Source organism: Dama dama, chromosome 14, assembly GCF_033118175.1.
Source record: "Dama dama isolate Ldn47 chromosome 14, ASM3311817v1, whole genome shotgun sequence".
Lineage (NCBI taxonomy): Eukaryota > Metazoa > Chordata > Mammalia > Artiodactyla > Cervidae > Dama > Dama dama.
The window spans coordinates 40990766-41008677 of NC_083694.1; the positions used below are offsets into that span (position 1 = coordinate 40990766).

A 17912-nucleotide genomic window follows, 5' to 3' on the forward strand; every position below is an offset into this window, starting at 1 on the left:
CTAAGCGGCCAAGTTTTGGGGTAACTTGTTACACAACAGTGTGTAACGAATACACTCATGGCTACAGGGTTCACTGTGTGGCCTAGCACCTGCTCCAGGCTTAGGATAGCAGAGGCTCCATCAACACCTGTGACCGAACAGTCAGTACAAACGACTCCTCCACTGTAATAATGAGTCAGAGGCATTCCTAAAGAAGTGGCAACAGGCCGAATGAAAGAAGCCAGCCGCAGAAGACCACATCCTGTGTGATTCCATGTGTACAAAATGTCCAGAACAGGCAAGTCCATAGAAACACAAAGTAGAGCAGTGGCTGCCAGGGCTGGGAGGGGTAGGGGAGAAATGGAGAGTGATTGCTAGTGAATACGAGGTTTCGTTTTTGAGTGATTAAAACGAAGCTCCAATACTTTGGCCACCTGATGAGAAGAGCCGACTCATTGGAAAAGACCCTGATGCTGGGAAAGATCAAGGGCAGGAGGAGGGAGTGACAGACAAGGGGATGGTTAGATGGCATCACCAATTCAATGGACATGGGCTTGGGTGGACTCCGGGAGATAGTGAAGGACAGGGAAGCCTGGCGTGCTGCAGTCCATGGGGTTTCAAAGAGTCAGACATGAGTTAGCAACTGAACAACAGCTACAAGATTTCTTTTTGAGTGATGAAAATGTTCTATAACAGGTTAAAGTGACGGTTGACAATTCTGTGACTATAATAAAAAATACTGAATTGTGTACATTAAGAGAATTTTATGGCATGTGAATTATATCTCAATAAAGCTTGTTATGTTCTAGAAGGGGGAGAGGAAGCCAGGAGAGGTCTCTGTCCCAAGTCAGAAGTGGCACAAGGGAGGCTGGCCCCCCACAGGACTGGGGAAAGCCTTGGGGTGCTTCAAGTGGAGGGGCCCCCTCATACTTGGAGCAGAGAACATGGGAAGGTCTCAGGAAGGCTAACTGATGCCAGTCAGTGGAAGGGTGTCGGTGTGCTCATCCTACAGGGTCTCAGGCCACCTGGAGCCCAATATCTGGGGCCTGGACATGGCCCCGACTTCCTGTTCCCTACAGACCATCCCACCCACGCATGGTTGACACCAAGCTCTACCAGGAAGGCCTCTCCACCTGCCCTTCATGCAGAAGAGGGGGCCACAAAGCCACAGCCTGCAACTTCTTAAAGGACACAGTGGTCTCCACAAATGAGGCGATCCTACAGCAGAGTCACCCAGTGATGCAGGAAAGCCAGTCCTGGATGAAAGGCAAAAGGAGCCGTGAATTTAGAGCAAAGAAAAAGACTTAAACAGTACAGAGTACACTGGTACATCGTATCTAAGAGGTGGTCGATTTACTGGAAATAGAAACAGCTTCAAAGTGGACTTTGAACATGTGGTGGGGCAAGTGTGTCTCACGGAGGCCACAGGGAGGTCGGAATCTTTCGTCTCTCTCTGGCTTCTGAGGTTAGTTTCAGAGTCAGAAGCCGGTGGTTGGACCCAAACAGCTCTTCGCTACACCGTCCCAGAATCTAGGATGAACCTGGGGACCTCTGGGAGCCTGATGAAAGTATACACACAAATGGTCTCCTAGGAGCTTTTTTCTGGGGAGAAGGTCTGTGATTTTTCAACAGATTTGCAAAAAGATTTAAAATCTGAGACTTCCTTAGTGGTCCAGGGGAAAGAATCCAGGCTTCCACTGCAGGGGGCACAGGTTCAATCCCTAGTTGGGGAACCTAAGATCCCACATGCAAAAAAAAAAAAAAAAAACGGATTTAAAAATCTGAAAAAGGTTAGAAACCATTGAGTACTGGAGCTGTAGGGCAGGTTTTATTTTTCTTCCTTTGGCAAATCTGTGTTTTTTTTACAAACTTTTCATAACTAGCTTGTATGGATTCTATGCAATTAAATATATATAGTACACACACACACACTTATAAAACATATAGCACATATATAAAAGATGTGCACATGCAAAATCTAAGAAAATCACAGCCTATAATACCCAGAAGATATAGACCACCCCAATCTCAAGACCCCCAAGAAATTAATATCTTTTAAAACTGCAGGGCTTCCCTGGTGGCTCAATGGTAAAGAATCCATCTGCCAATGCAGGAGACACAGATTCCATCCCTCCAGGAAGATCCTGTATGCCTCGGACCAAGCAACTAAGGTGGCGCGCCACAACAACTGAGCCTGTGCTCTAGTGCCCGGGAACTGCAACTACTGAGCTCATATGCCACAACTACTAAAGCCCAAGCACCCAGAGCCTGTGCCCTGCAACAAGCGAAACCACTGCAATGAGAAGCCTGCACATCGCAACTAGAGAGTAGCCCCTGCTTGCTGCAACTGGAGAAAAGCCCACGCAGCAACGAAGATCCAGTACAGACAGAAATAAATTAATTAAAAAAAAAAAACTCTGCAAACTCAACTTCATCTCTTCTGTCCTGACCCCAAACAAATCACACACACACACACATTCAGGGTGGCAGTGGAGATGGCTTCCCCTCCTAAGGGTCTCAGCCATTTGGCAGTTTACTTCATTCTCCTAGGTACCCCCTTGCTAGGCTCAGCCTCCAACCTCCTCCTTCCCCATTCAACCATGGGTTTGCACGTCCTTTTCTCCTGTTGTCAGGAAACCCCTGATCCGAGGACAACCTGTAAACCTCGGGAAACACAGAGAACTCTGAACATCTCATTCCATCACCCATCTCATTCCATCTCTCCTTGGCAGATGCCCTCTATGTCTCCTTCCACTTCCAGGTCTCCAGGCTGTTTCTACCCCAGGAACCTCCCAGATAAGTTCAAAACAATAGCTTCAGGTCTTCCCTGGTGGTCCAGTGGCTAAGCCGCCATGCTGTCAATGCAGGGGGCCCGGGTTTAATCCCTGGTCAGGGAACTAGATTCCACGTGCCGCAACTAAGAGCTCACACATTGCAACTAAAGACAACGCGTGCCTCAACTAAGACCTGGAACAGTCAAATAAATAAATAAACATTAAAACAACAACAACAACAGCCTCTTCATCAGTTGTCAAGCCCATCTCTGGGGCTACAGCAAGGAGCCCCCATCACTAAGCACCCGTCATAAGCCAGCACATTTTAGCTGTCTCACATTCATTTTTGCATTTAACCATCATAAGAAGCCCTTAAGGCAGGCCTTCTGTTTCACAAAGGAGGAGGGTGAAGTTCGAGGAGGTGAGGCTGCACAGCTAGTGATGGGAGAGGCAGATGTGAACCGGGTTGACTCCAGAGCCCTGCTCTCACCACTGAACCATACTCCCTTTCCTGGGTCAGTGCAGAGGAACCAGATTTGGGCCACGGGTCAAGAAGACACTTGAGTCCTGTTGCCCTGACTGTGTCACCCATTAGGTTGAGGACCCTTGGGTGGACTTCCCACAGAAGGCTCAAGAGTTGGGCAAGGAGGCAGTTGAGATTGCAGAGGTCGGTCTCTGCTTCCGCTGGACAGAGGGGGAGAATGGGCATTACCTGGGCAGACTGGGGTGGGCTGGGTACCAGAAGCCGCATCTTCCTGGCACCTCTCTCTGTAGAGGAGCAGAACCCAGGAGGCCAGCTCCACCAAGACAAAGGACTGCAAGAACAGAAAGGCTGTCTGGGCCCCAAGTTAGCCTGGAGACGAGGGAACCGGTGAGAACAGGGCGGGGAAGACCCCCTGCACAGCTGATGGGCTCCCAGAGGCCTGAGCCCTCCTCCCACCTGGGATCCAGATTCCCCTCCTGGGCAACAAGGGGGCGCATCTGGAGACGGCACAAGGCAGGGGTGAGGAACAGGCTCTGCCACATCCTTTCTGAGTAATACCTAGATAAGTTACTAAACCTCTTTGTGCCTCAGTTCCCCCTTCTGTAAAACACAGATCATGATAGTGCTTCAAAGAAGAAATTAGTATTTGGGGGACTTCCCTGGTGTTGTTGAAGCTGAAGCTCCAGTGCTTTGGCCACCTGATGAGAAGAGCTGACTCATTGGAAAAGACCTTAATACTGGCAAAGATGGAAGGCAAAAGGAGAAGGGGGTGGCAGAGGATGAGATGGTTAGATAGCATCACTGACTCAGTGAACATGAGTTTGCGCAAACTCCAGGAGATAGTGAAGGACAGAGGAGCCCGGCAGGCTATAATCCATGGGTTCATAAAGAGTAGGACACGATTTAGCAGCTGAACAACAACAACAACTGGTGGTCCAGTGACTAAGACTCTGTATTCGCAGTGCAGAGGGTTCAATCCCTGTTCGGGGAACAAGATCCTACATGCACAACTAAAGACCTGGCACAGCCAAATAAATAAACAAATAAGAATAAGTATTTTCAAAGTGCCCAGAATACTACCTAGCACAGAGTAGGTGCTACAAGTGTTTGTTTTTATTGTTATTAAAGACGTGGCAAGCTAGACTAAGGTGGCAATTCAGAGCTGGCCAAGAGCAAGGCTCATTGGTATAAATACTGCTAATGGGATCTGCAGAAAAGAAACTAGTGTGAAAGATCCCTTTTCTGGAGCTTGTTGTGCTCATCTTGGGGTGAGGGGCTGGTGTCTTTGAGATGGGTGTTCTAGGTCAAACTCCGCCTCTCACCCAGGCTCTGTGGTTCAATACCTCTCTGTAGCAGAATTGGGGAAATTGTGCTCACCATTCCCTCTTCAAGACACCTTGACTGATGGTCTCAACATGCTGACCACTCAGGGCATCAGGCTGCCCATTTTGTTCTCTGAAAGACTTAGCTGTTCTTGTGCCCAAGCACACCCATGCCAGCTGTTCACCTTTGTAATTACACAGTGTGGTCAGAGGATAAGTGGATGAAATATGGGTGTGACCAGAAAGAGCTGTTTCCATGAAAACGGAATTGAATGCTCTAGAAAACAGTAAAGACAAGTCACTAAAAGTTTCCGTTGAAGGAGACTGAGCAAAGAAACTGTAAAAGGTTGGGGAGAAGAATAAGAATTGACAAGGATTCTGTGCCTTGTTTAAGAAGGACGAACCAACCAAACAAAAGCTCTTGGCTTCACATCAGTACATCTATGTACTTTTTTGCGGGGTGGGAGGAGGGCATGCTGCATGACAAGTGGGACCTTAGTTCTCTGACCAGATCCTCTGGCATCGGGAGCTTGGGTTCTTAATCACTGAACTGCCAGGGAAGTCCCACGTCAGAATGTGGGGATATGTTTTAAGTTAAGATGCTTAGATTCGAGATGCAGTATTTTCATAATTATCTACCTAAACCGAAGTTCCAGTTAATCAATCAATGAATCACATAGGATAAAAGGGCTCCTATGGGACTTCCCTGGTGGTCTAGCGGCTAAGACTCTGTACTCCCAATGCAGGGGGCCTGGGTTCAATCCCTGGTCAGGGAACTATATCCTGCATGCTGCAACTAAGATCCAGTGCAGCTAAATAAAGTAATAAATATTAAAAAAAAAAAGTGCTCCTAAGAAGCTAGGTATCTCATCACAGTTGCATCTAATCTAATCTCTGTTTTGCCTTAATCTGTTTTTCAAACTGTAGTTGGAGACATTGGGGTGGGAATAACGGAAGCCACAGCAAGAACATAAACATCTTCCCAGAGCATCCATCTGACTCAAAAGTAAGGGAGAATAGCAAAATAAACATGGATTATCGAGGAATAGAATGTAAAATTACTGTTAGGGTTAAAAATAAAACTTGAAACTTCAAAGCAAGGTCATGGTTGGGGTAGGCTGCAGCAGGCTAGGGTCACAATCCCATCTCTCTGGTGGGAGGAGTGGGTGGGAAAGTTGGAGAAGCAAGGTCCATGAGGGTCAAGGTCACAGCCAGCTGCCTAGCCATCTCCCAACCACTTTCCCACAAACCTGCAGCAGAAAACCATCCTGGGGTGGTTGCCTTCAGAGCAGCCTGCCCACTTGGACACCCCCATCTTGCTGCTGCAGCTTGCAGGTGATGGGGCCAAGATCACTTGATGGCAGACCTCACTAGAAGCCTCATCTCCACCCTCCCCAGCCTCTGTCCTCCGAGCTGCTCCAGACCTTGAAAAGTTAGAAAAAGCTGAGAAAAAAAAAAATGAACCTCCTGGCTTTGGCACATCTAAGAGGAACAGACTGATAACAATGGGCAAAGTGATTCCAACCCTTATCTATAAAATGGGGGTATTTACTGACACACACCCTGTGCCTTCCAAAAGGATTATTTGTGGGAGAATCAAATAAGATAGTGGTGGGGGACTTTCCTGGTGGTCCAGTTGTTAAGATTCCACACTTTTTTTTCAATGCAGGGGGCGAGAGTTGAACCCTGGTTAGGGAACTAAGATCCCACATGCCAAGCAGCATAGCCAAAAAGTAAAAAAAAAAGAAAAAAGGATAGTGGTTGAATAAACCTTAGCACAGAAGCAAACCTCGACAACTTATGACAAAGATACCTGTCACTTAAAATCCATTCAGTACTACTGTGTGGGCTGCAAAGATTCATTCATCCAGTGGCAAACACAGCAACTTTCGAAGTGCCCATTCCAAACTAATACAAATTTTTCCTTACTTCTAATCCTCACGACAATCCAATAAAAGAGGTACGGTTATGTCAATTTTCAGATGAAAATCTGGAGGCTCAGAGAGGTCAAGGTCACTAAGCAGTTAGGATCAAAGCCAAGATCTCAACTTCCATCTAGTTCCTAAGTTCTTGCTTTTGACATGAACATTAGACTTTCTCTCTACTCATTCTCAAACACTGTGCCTCCCCCTGGAAATACGAAGCCTCACACATTTTATGAAGCTCCCTCATATAAAACACAAGGCTGCACTTAATTTAAAAATAGAGCACGCTTCATCACTGGCTTCCCAATGACAGTAGGTGAATATTTATTCAAATATTTGTCACACCACACAATAGGGAAAAAAGATTCATAACCCAGTGAGCTGGCTTTTGGACCCACGAACCATCAGAAACAAGAGTGTGGTTTTGCTCATCTTTTCATTGGCTCTGAACATGAGAAAGGTTTTTCAATGGAGTTTTTTAAGAGGAACAGGTGAGAGGGAAAGTTGGGGGGGTTTTTGGTGGTTTTTCCACTAGAAGAAATTTCTCATGAAGCTATTTGAGATCAAGACTCTGGTTTTATTGATTTCCTCCTCAGACACAGGTCGGCAGCAAAGAGGAAAATGCGTGCTTAAACAATCTGTGTGTTGGATGGACTACCCTCACCTGAGGCTACCTGACACCCGCTTGAGAGGAGCTTGGAAGCCATTTTACTCTGAGCTGTGCTCAGTCATGTCTGACTCTTTGTGACCGCATGGGCTATAGCCCACTAGGTTCCTCTGTCCATGGAATTTTCCAGGCCAAAATACTGAAATGGGCTGCCATTTCCTACTCCAGGGGATCTTCCCCACCCAGAGATCGAACTCATGTCTCTTGCGTCTCCTACACTGGCAGGATTCTTTACCACTGAGCCACTAGGGAAGCTTTACTTTTTACTCTAAGGGGCTGCAAAAGTCCGCTTCATGGTCAGCAACCCATGCTGGTACCCCCCAGGGTCCTGCGCTTGCGGGACCAAACCGCACGAAGGAGCGACTGGATGTGGACAGAAACAATCACCAAGATGAATTCTGGACTCCACCATTCATAAGTCTTTATTTTCATTTCCATGCTACATGGGTGATGGGACCCCAGAGCACAGCGTCCTGCAGCCCCTCAGTCCCGCCATACCTCTTAGCAAGCATCGGTTCATGCATTTGCGCCAAGGAGGCTCACACCCAGATCCAGGCAGACAGCTGGGGACTAGGTCTATTTTGACAAAAGGGCTGATCATCTACCTTTATAGCAGAAAAATGGATCCCCATGCTTAACTCAAATCCCTTTGGCTTAAGTGTAAGCCATCTCTCCTTGTAGTAACAAGATTAATCTTGAGGGTAAATGGAGACTTGTTAAATAAAATAATGATAATAACAATAATAGTGGAGTGGGTTGCCTTGCCCTTCTCCAGGGGATTTTCCCAACCCAAGGATCAAACCCACATCTCTTACCTCTCCTGCATTGGCCAGGTGGGCTCTTTACCATTTGTACCACCCGAGAAGCCCATTCTTATGGCCATACCACCCTAAATGCACCTGATCTTGTCTGATCTCAGAAGCTAAGCAGGATTGGGCCTGATTAGTACTTGGGATGGGAGACTGCCTGGGAATATCAGGTGCTGTAGGCTTGGGCTTCCTGGTGGCTCAGAGAATAAACAATCTGCCTGCAATAGACCAGAAGACCAGCAGAAGACCTGCAGAAGACCAGGCTTGATCCCTGGGTGGGGAAGGTCCCCTGGAGAAGGGAATGGCAACCCACTCTAATATTCTTGCTTAGAGAATTCCTTGGACAGAGGAGCCTGGCGGGCTGAGTATCAACTATATGATAGGCAATGTTCACTTTCTAGTTTATCTCATTTAATCCTTAAGACAACACTAAGAACATGTCCCATTAGCTTCACGTAACAGAAGAGGAAACCGAAGATCAGAGAAGGTAAGAAACCTCAAGGTCACACAGCAGGAATGTAGGGAAACTACAGTTTAAATTCCAGAGTTCCATCCAACTCTAGAGGTCAAGGGTTTAATTACTATGTTATACTGCAGCAAACCTCATGCTATGTCTACAGCTAACAACCAAAAAGAAAGCTATTTAGCCTCATTAGCAAAATAAATAAAACAAAAAAAATTTAAGATGACTACCTTTTAAGGTAAAACATGTTTTACCAATATTATTAAATACTGTCATGAAACTGTTCTATATCACTGGGATAAACTCATTCAATATTTCCTGGGAAAATATTTAGCTCCAGGAGCCATAAAAATGGTCAATACCTTTGATGATAATTCTTAAATATGGGAAAATTCAGATGCCTGAAAATAACTGTTACAGTGCTTTAAAAGTGGTATGTGTGTATGTGCCTGGAAGCAAGATAAATGTACCACAGTGGAGGATGCCTGAGAAAGTAATGGTGTCCCTGCATTAGGACACTTATCCTGTCAGTAAAGGGATAACCAGGTGATGAAGTGATGTGGAATGCTAACGTGCCCCCTTAAGTGAAAAAAGCAAATTACAAAAGGACATGATTTGCCCCTCACACAATTAAGTATAGAATTATCATATGATCCAGCAATTACATTTCTGGGTATATAGGCAAAAGAATTCAAAGTAAGGACCCAAACAGATATCTATGGACATCCACATTCATAGCAGCATTATTCACAATAGCCCCAAAGTGGAGGCAACCTAGTTTCCGTTGACAGATGACTGGATAAGCAAAATGCGGTCCATCTCCGTACAATAGAATATTATTCAGTCCTTAAAAAGAGAGGGGAGGTTCTGACACATGCTGCTACGTAGATGAATCCAGAGGTCACGATGCTGGGTGAAATGAGCCAGTCACAAAAGGACAAATAGTGTGCGATTCCATTTATATCAGTTACCGAGAGTAGTCAAATTCTGAGACAGAAAGTTGAATGGTGGTTGCCAGGGGCTGAGGTGGGGAGAGGCATACAGAGCATTAGGGTTTATTGGGTAAAGAGTTTCAATTTTGCAAGACAAAAAAATTCTGGAGATGGACAGTAGTGAAAGTTCATGACAATGTGAATGTACTAAGTGCTACAGAATGAAATAAACTTGAAAAAATGATCTAAATGGTAAATTTTATGTATATTTTACCACAATTGAAACATAAAAATTAAGGTAGAAAAAGATATGCCTAATGTAGGGTTCGATCCCTGGGTTGGGAAGATCCCCTGGAGGAGGGCAAGGCAACCCTCTCCAGTATCCTTGCTGGAGAATCCACATGGATAGAGGAGCCTGGCAGGCTACAGTCCATGGGGTTGCAAACAATTGAGCCCAACTGAGAGAATAAGCGCGCAGCATACTGGTCACAATTAAAAATGCACATTAAAAAACGGAAAAGTGGGAATTCCCTGGCGATCCAGTGGTTAGGACTCCACACTTTCACTTCTGAGGGCCCAGGTTCCGTCCTTGGTCATGGAACTGAAATCCCACAAGATGTTCTACACACCCTGTACACATCAGCTCTTTTACAGACATAAAAGTGTGCCTGGCACTTTGCACATGACTATATGAAATGTTCAAGACTGGCAATAAAATTGCTGCTGCTGCTGCTGCTAAGTCGTATGAGTCGTGTCTGACTCTGTGTGACCCCAGAGACGGCAGCCCACCAGGCTCCCCCATCCCTGGGATTCTCCAGGCAAGAACACTGGAGTGGGTTGCCAGTTCCTTCTCCAGGGCATGAAAGTGAAAAGTGAAAGTGAAGTCACTCAGTCGTGTTTGACTCTTAGCGACCCCGTGGACTGCAGCCTACCAGGCTCCTCCATTCATGGGATTTTCCAGGCAAGAGTACTGGAGTGGGGTGCCATTGCCTTCTGTGGATAAAATTGCTATTCCAGTGTTAAAACTGGGCACTCTGAGGCTTGCGAGGGTTCCATGATTTGCCTAGTGGTTGGGAGGGACTTCCCTGGTGGTCCAGGGGTTGGGACTTTGCCTTCCAATGCAGGGGGTGTGGGTTCGATCCTTGGTAGCGGACTTAAGATCCCACATGCTTCTAGGTCCCAAAACCAAAACATAAAACAGAAGCAACACTGTAACAGATTCAATAAGGGCTTTAAAAATGGTCCACATTAAAAAAAAACTTTTTTTTTAATGGTTGGGATTAAAATCCAGTCTGGTTGACTCCAATGACAGTACTTTTTCTTCCATGTGGCAATTCTTCCATCATCACCTCTGCACCCCACCCCGCCTATATATAAAGGACTTAAAGTTTCAGTATCACAGCTATGAACCTGCTTCCCTACTGAGAAGACAACATGTCTCCAAGATTTCACAACCAACACACAAAAAGGCAATGCCCCCCTGCAATTCTAGATGGGGAGGTGGAATAGGAGCCCTGCCCCTCCAGAGAGCCTCCACCCTCACAAGCTTCAGTAATAGGAGTGGGGCTCCCCAAATCCCTCCCCACACCATCAGCCCCATCCCACCAGCCCCACCTCACAATGGTGGCTGCTCAGGAGGAGGACATGAGGACACAGCAACAAAACTGAGTCAGCCCTACAACTTCTCAAGAGAGGAAACTCCAAAATGGGAGGGGCTATGTGTCCCCAGACAGAGGTGGGGAGTCCTGAGCTGAGAAAGCGCTGTCCTAGTTCGGGTAGGACCAGAGAAGACTAAGGGGGCTGAAACAATTCCCTGCAGGTGAAGAGCTTGGTCTCTTGGCAATTCCTTTGAATTCCAGGAATTTTCTTTTCTGCCTTTGGGACCCTGATTGTGGAGGGTGCTACTAATAGCAGAGCTAACTTCTAAGGTGGCTGCCAGTTCACAAAGCTGGGGAGAGGGCAGCAGGAGGGAGGAAGGAAGGCTGGTGACAACGGGACCTCTGGTGACTCTGAAATCCTTGCCTGATGTCACCCACAGGAAAGCAGAGGGCCCAGACGTAGGGAGCGTTCCATTTCCTGCAAAGATTACTGTGCTCAAACCTTCCCCAGAAAATACCAAAGAAACACACTCCCATCCTTCTGTAGTAGGCTGAACGGTGGTCCCCTAAAGATATGTCTGCCTTCATCCCCAGAACCTATGAATTATTTGGAAAATTAACTTTGTGCAGAAAGGGTCTTTGCTGATGTAATTAAGTACCCTGAGATGAATTCATCCTGCACTGTCCAGGTGGACCCCAAATCCAATGACAGCTGTCCCTCTAAGAGACACAAGAGGAGAAGACAGACAGAGAGGAGGAGCCGTGTGAACATAGGGGCAGAGATCAGATGATGCTGCCACAAGCCAAAAACAGCTGGAGCCCTCAGAAGCTGGAAGAGGCAGGGGGGAGGCTTCCCTAGGTCCCTGGAGAGAGAGGTGTCCCATACAGACACCTTGATTTTGAACTTCTGGGCTCCAGAACTGTGAGGGAATACATTTGTGTTGTTTTAGGCCACAAAAACTGTAAGAATTTGTTATTGACAGCCACAGGAAATGAATACGGCATCCCTCCAAGACAGTAAAATCCAACTCAGGCAGCTCACTCCCTTTCTGCAGCTCTCGCATCGCCCATCCCCCCACCCCCACCCACTATCATATTCCTGGCATTTCCTCTAAGTGGAAAAAGTAATTTCCCCCAAAGTGAGTGAAACACAAGTGAACTGCAATACCACTTTAGGAACAGACACACCCATCACTCTGAGGACTCTCCCTCTCGGCTCAGAGAGTAAGTGGCCTTGGAAAGCACCCATTTCCAGGAGAAGCCCTGAGAGCCCTTCTCTGAGGGGGGTCACGTCACCACCTCTGACGGGGAGGAGTGGAGAGTTCTACAAGCCACACCAATGCAGCACCAACCTCAGGCCCCAGGGGCTGTGCTGGCCTCCAGGAAAGGGAGAGGGAGCCAGATTTTGGAATGACCCAAAGCAAGTCAATATTTTTCTGCAAGGAAAAGAGTGAAGAGAGAGGCTCCCCAGTTTTTTAAATTGTTTTTCTTCCCCCCACCTTGAAACTGGCAGCATTTCTGATATGATTGCAGGGGATTTCCACCAACCAAGTTGAAGAAAATTCAGTTTTAGCATTAACTGCAGGGAGACAGGAGGAGTTTTGCAACCTTTGTCATTTATGAAACACCAGCAGTGGCCCCAAAATGAAGATGCTTTCCTTTCTCCCAAATCAGTCAGGCTCCCACCACCCTCTATGGGCTGGCGGCTAATTACCACACGCGTCTTGACTGACCCGGGGGCAGCAGCGGGGCACTGACCCTCCCTGACTCTGCTGGGAGCCTTGCCCTCCAGTCCTGCCCCTCCAACTGCTCAGCTGGGAAAAGTGTTTGTCCCCTGGAGAGGGGCGGAAAGAGCTCTTCTGAGGTCCCACGGTAAGGAAACACTTGGTGGGGCCCCAAGCCCCACTGTCAGACCCACAGAAGCAGCTGGAGGGAGGGAGGTGTTCTCTAAACAAAAATGGTTTTGAAAAATAAGCTAGCCAAAGGGGAATTGCTTCATAAGTTGCACATTCACTTCTCCCTTTAACTGTGCAATTGAAGAAAAACAAGGTGAAGCAGGAACTGACCCCTCATACTCCCTCATTCTCCCCCACCCCACAATCTCGCTTGATATAGGCACAAAAGCAAAGCTAACCAGGTCTGAGGCTGGTCTCTATTTATGGATTGTCTTGCCTTGTAAGCACCCCCAGGGGCTGATACTCTCCCTGCCAGCCTGCCTTGTTTTTAGCCTTGGCCCCCAGGGGGATCCGTAATAAAGCAAGAAAAAGAATGGAGCCCCAAGCATCATTCAAAGATGCACTTTACCCGTCCTTCCTGGGCAAGGACCAAAGCAGCAAAAATGCAACTTGTCCCACCAGAAAGGGACATCAGCGTGGCCAGAAGGACCTCTGGGGCAGTTGCTCTAATTCCAGAAACATCTGGATTGGCAGCGTTGTTTCTAAAGGTGGGTGGAGAGGTGAGGGGAAGTAAGCTTGGCTTGTCTTTAGAGCTGGCAACTGCCAACTAGGTTTTAAGAGTATACTCATCCTCCCACCCCACCCCCACACCCTGGGTGTTTTCCACTACTTGGCTGAAAGTACCAGAAGAGAATGAACCTCAGCATGTGCTAGTCAGCGCTCTCCTGAGCCAGGATGGACAGAATCCCACCATCAAGACATTAAGCCACAGCAGGGCATGAGAATATGAAGGGGTTGGCAATTTCTGCTCTAGGGAGACCCGAAGAGAAAGCTCTATTCTGCTCTCCTTGTGTTTGCTGGCAGCCTCCTAAATCAGAAGAATCTTCACCCCCACTTATCATGCCCCTCAGACCTGGTGGGTAAGGGTAGTAGGGTTTTACAGGAGAGCATCCAGGTGGGTACTTTAGACTCTATGGCTCTGAAAGGACACCCCACATCCCAGGTCCGAACACCAAGCAAACTGTTAGGCGACATACATTCTTCTTCATCTGCAAACAGCAACACTATCAGATGACTAAATGCTTTGGCGTCTAAAGGAACCAGGATTCTGGATCAGCTAATTGTAAACGTGTGGGTCAGCAAGTTTGGTTTCCTCCAGTGCAAACAGAGCCCTCATTCAGCGCCTATGGTTAACTGAACATACATGTGAAAAAACCCTATGGCATCATTCACTTGAGAATACTGAGGCACTCAGGCACGCCAGCGGTGGGTGTGCAGACCCTCTGCAAGTGAGCAGTGGGATTAGTCCTCGGTTTCAAAGTCTCTGGAGCAGTGGACCTTTCCCGGGGAGATGCCTGGGAACGGAAGCCGCTCCCTGCCCCAAGGCACACACCTCACACACGCGTGACCGTGCGTGCAGGATATTTCTGGGGGTGGCGTTTTGGGGCTTCTGCAGGAGCCCCGGGGGAAAGAAGCCCCACTCGATGGTCCGGTGGGGTTCGAGACCCACTGCACCCTCCTTCCTGGGGACACCTGAACGGAAGGAAAGCTGCCCAATCATCCGACGGCTCCGGAGCGCTCCATATGCAAACTGGGCAGATCCCAAGGGTGCTGCGCTTGAACTTGGTACATGGGCCGCCGGCACTGGCTGCCCCACGGCGCCCCCCACTCCGACCCCGGAAATCCCATCCCCACTCGCTTCCCCTCCCGAAGCGCCTCCTATCAGTCCTCTCCTGGCTCTCCATCTCCCCACCCGAGCAGGGCTCAGGGCGCAGACGGCAAAGCAGTGCCCCCGCCCCCACGTCCCCGTCCCCAAAAAAGTTCCCCCGGTTCCTCTCTCCTCGATCTCAGAGAAGGGGTGCACAAGACGGACCCTAAATAAAAACAGGAAACGCGATTAAAAAAAAAAAAAAAGCAGCAGCAGCAGCCTCATTCAGGCTGAATTACGGGTACGACTATTAAAAAGAAGAAAGAAAGGAAAAAAAAAAAAAAAAAGAGTCCGGAAATGCAAAGCTGAAGGCGGTTTTGCCGCCGTAACCCGGACCCAGCCGCAGATCCGGGGGCTGGTCTCGCCGCGCCGCTGCAGTAAACACGCGGTGAGAGGCGCCGGCGGCCGGAGCCCAGCCGGGGAGGGCGGGAGAGAGACCCGCCGCACATCCACGCGCCCGGCAACGCCTTCCCCGGCCTCTCTCCAGCCCCGGGTCCCGCTCTCCAGGGTTGGGGAGGGCGCGCCGGGCCAGGGAGCGGGGGAGATGTGTGCACCCCTCTCCCCACGGCTCGACGGGAGCTCGGGGCGGGGAGGGGGGATGCGGCACCGCCGTAGGTAACGTAGCCTGCACCCCGCGGCATAGCCCGGGCGCCCCGGGTCCCGCTCGCCAGCCCCCGGGGCAGGGCGCACTCGGCTAAGCGCTGTCCTTCTCCCCTGGGCTCGGCTGATGCAGAAGAGGCTGCCCCGCCGAGGGAGCGCACCTCGTACCCCGCCTCCGGCCCGGGAGCTCCCGGGTCCCACTCCGCGGGGCATGCAGTCCCCGCGCACGGGGGCTGTGTGCACCCCTCTCTCGGTGGACGCTCCGGGGGCCGCCCCGACCCCGCGCACAGCCTTGGCCCAAGTTCCGGGGGGCGCCCCCTAGCCCGGCTCGCTAGACGCGGGCGGGTGCACAGGACCCGGGTGCACCGGCTGTTCGCGCCGGGAGACGTCCGCAAGCCGGTCCCCCGTCTCCTCGAGGTCCCCCTAAGTCCCCCGAAGTCCCTGGCCCCGGTCCTCTCCCCCACCTCCCAGACGCAGCCGGAGGTGAGCGCTTACCCGTCCGGGCGCAGCTGGCAGCCGCTGGGAGCTCCGGCGCTGGGCGCGAGTGAGCCTCGAGGGAGGGAGGCGGGGCGCGGTGGGGGCGCCCCGCCTGCGGACAGCCCGCACACTCCACTTCCCACTTTGTCTCCTTTTTACTGGCAACAGGAAAAACAGCAGGTCCTCCTGCCACTTCTTCTAACCCTCCGCCCGCCTCGCCTGCCCCACTCCGCCTCGGGCTGGAGGGGCGTCATGCCAGGTGCCTCTGGAAGCTACACCTTGCCCTTCTTCAAAACAAGTTTATATCTGTATCCAGAAATGGAGTTTCCTGCCGTGTCAACACACAAAGATATCACAGCCATCAGCGATTCCCGCCCTCCAATTGTGAATTTCTGAGCCCGGAGGGCGCCCAGGAAGAAGGATGAAGCTCCCATAGACCAGCGCTGAGGAGCTGGGGGTGTTGGGGGTGGGGGTGGGGGGTGACGCGGGCCTGTGAAAAAACGCAGGATTCTGGCCCCCTTAGCTGAGATGCATATGAAAGGAATGATTTCAGCGAGCCCAGGCTCTTGCATCTTTCCATACACAGAAAAGCGCTAAATTCCTTGAGATATCTGGTTTTAAATAATTAATAATAATCTTTTGATGTTCAGACTACTTGTCCCTTGTTGCAAACCTATATAATCTGACTCCTCCGCCCCGCCCCCCACCTCCACTTTGTCTGTAGCAGTTCTCTCAGGGTTACTTGCGATGCTGTCTCCCAGGCTTGACATCTTAAAAATTTGCACCAAATAAAACATAACTCTTGACTTTTAGGTTGTGAATATTTTTTTAAGTCGACAGTTTTTATTTATTAAAGAAAACAATCAAATCAAGGTCCTAAGAGCTCATAAAAGTCCCACACCTTCCACATGCACACACCAAAGGATTTCAGCACTGGAGGGAGGAAAGCTGGAGGCTCCCAGGGGGGGCCCAAGGCCAAATGCAGGGAACTTGGCAGGCGGGTGGATAAGCGGGGTGGACTTGGAGCTCAGAGTCCCACTGTGCTCAGTCCTGGAGGGAAAGCAGTGGCCTGTGGGCTTGGATGGGCCAAGAGCATGGGTCAGTGCCCCCCAAGGTTACTACAGTGGCTTCAGATCCTTCCTGCATGTGATGGGGGATGAGTCAGTCAGTATCTTTGTCCAATGACTTAAAGAACCCTCTCCAACCCAGCCTGAGAAAGAAAGTACCTGTTTGCTTTCCTTGAACAGAAGAAGACACTGAGGCTTGGAGAGGTGTTCCTTCTACCCAGGAGATCCTCTGGCTACCCCCAGGGCCCGTTTGGGCCCAGCACTGGCTACAACATTGGAAGGACAGGCAGTTCTGTGTTCAGCCAGGAAATGGGAGAGAATTTGGGCAAGGTGAGTGGGTTACTAAGTCATTCCCGTTTTCTAACAATTGGGCTGCAGACTCTGGTCTCTCAGCTGGATACCTGTGAAGGAGCCAGGAGAGACCATGGGTCCCTACGGGTGAGAATGCTGGGTCTGTTCCCAGGAGTATACATCTTTCCCAGTGAAACATCTGAGGTTCACAACCTCACTCTTACCAGGCCAGGACCACTCCAGGGCTGTCCAAAGCCAGAAGAGAAATGGACATTTCAGAGAGAAATATCTGATGGCAGATTCTGATGTTTCCGAACACCTGTCCCAACCTTGATTTTGCCTGTGTGCAATTTAAACACTACTTGATAATCTCCAGAGCTGGTTGTAAGAAACAGTCAGGTGAAGAATGGCTTTGCATCATCCAAAAGAACTCTTCGTTGAATACCTATTTTCTGTGCGTGCATGCTAAGTTGCTTCAGTCATGTCTGACTCTTTACAACCCCATGGACTGTAGCCCACCAGGCTTCTCTGTCAATGGGATTTTTCATGGCAAGAATACAGGAGTGGGTTGCCATGCCCTTCTCCAGGGAATCTTCCCCACCCAGGGACCAAATCTGCTTCTCTTGCTTCTGCATTGCAGGCAGATTCTTTATGACTTAAACTGCCCTCAGGAAAGCCCTATGTATTTGCTGACAACCAATCAAATCATGCTTTGTAATATGCAAGACAGGAGGCCTATCAAGTGTTCAGATGCACTTCACACATTGTTATCTCTGATCTCAACAACAGCATCCCAAGAACAATCTTATCATGCCCACTTAACTGATAAGAAAACTGAGACTCAGGAAGGTTGAATCATTTTGAGGGGCCACACACTCAGTGTCTGCTTTCAGATCCTCGATTCTTTGCCCATGCCACATT

The 17912-nt window shown here is 49.3% G+C and overlaps 1 protein-coding gene, 1 non-coding gene and 1 pseudogene across 3 annotated transcripts in view; 2 read left to right on the forward strand and 1 right to left on the reverse strand.

Annotated features, from left to right (window-relative positions):
* Positions 1-15775, reverse strand: part of PIK3CD (phosphatidylinositol-4,5-bisphosphate 3-kinase catalytic subunit delta) — a 61587-nt gene extending 45812 nt beyond the window's left edge. For both annotated transcript variants that reach the window (XM_061160453.1, XM_061160451.1), the window contains exon 1: positions 15652-15775. The gene's annotated coding sequence lies outside the window, so the exon portion shown is untranslated. The remainder of the gene's footprint in view (positions 1-15651) is intronic.
* Positions 5263-5335, forward strand: TRNAG-CCC (transfer RNA glycine (anticodon CCC)). The gene has a single exon. It is a non-coding gene; the product is annotated as a tRNA-Gly (tRNA).
* On the forward strand, positions 8023-8142 carry LOC133069708 (5S ribosomal RNA; annotated as a pseudogene).
* Positions 15776-17912: the final 2137 nt, after the last annotated feature.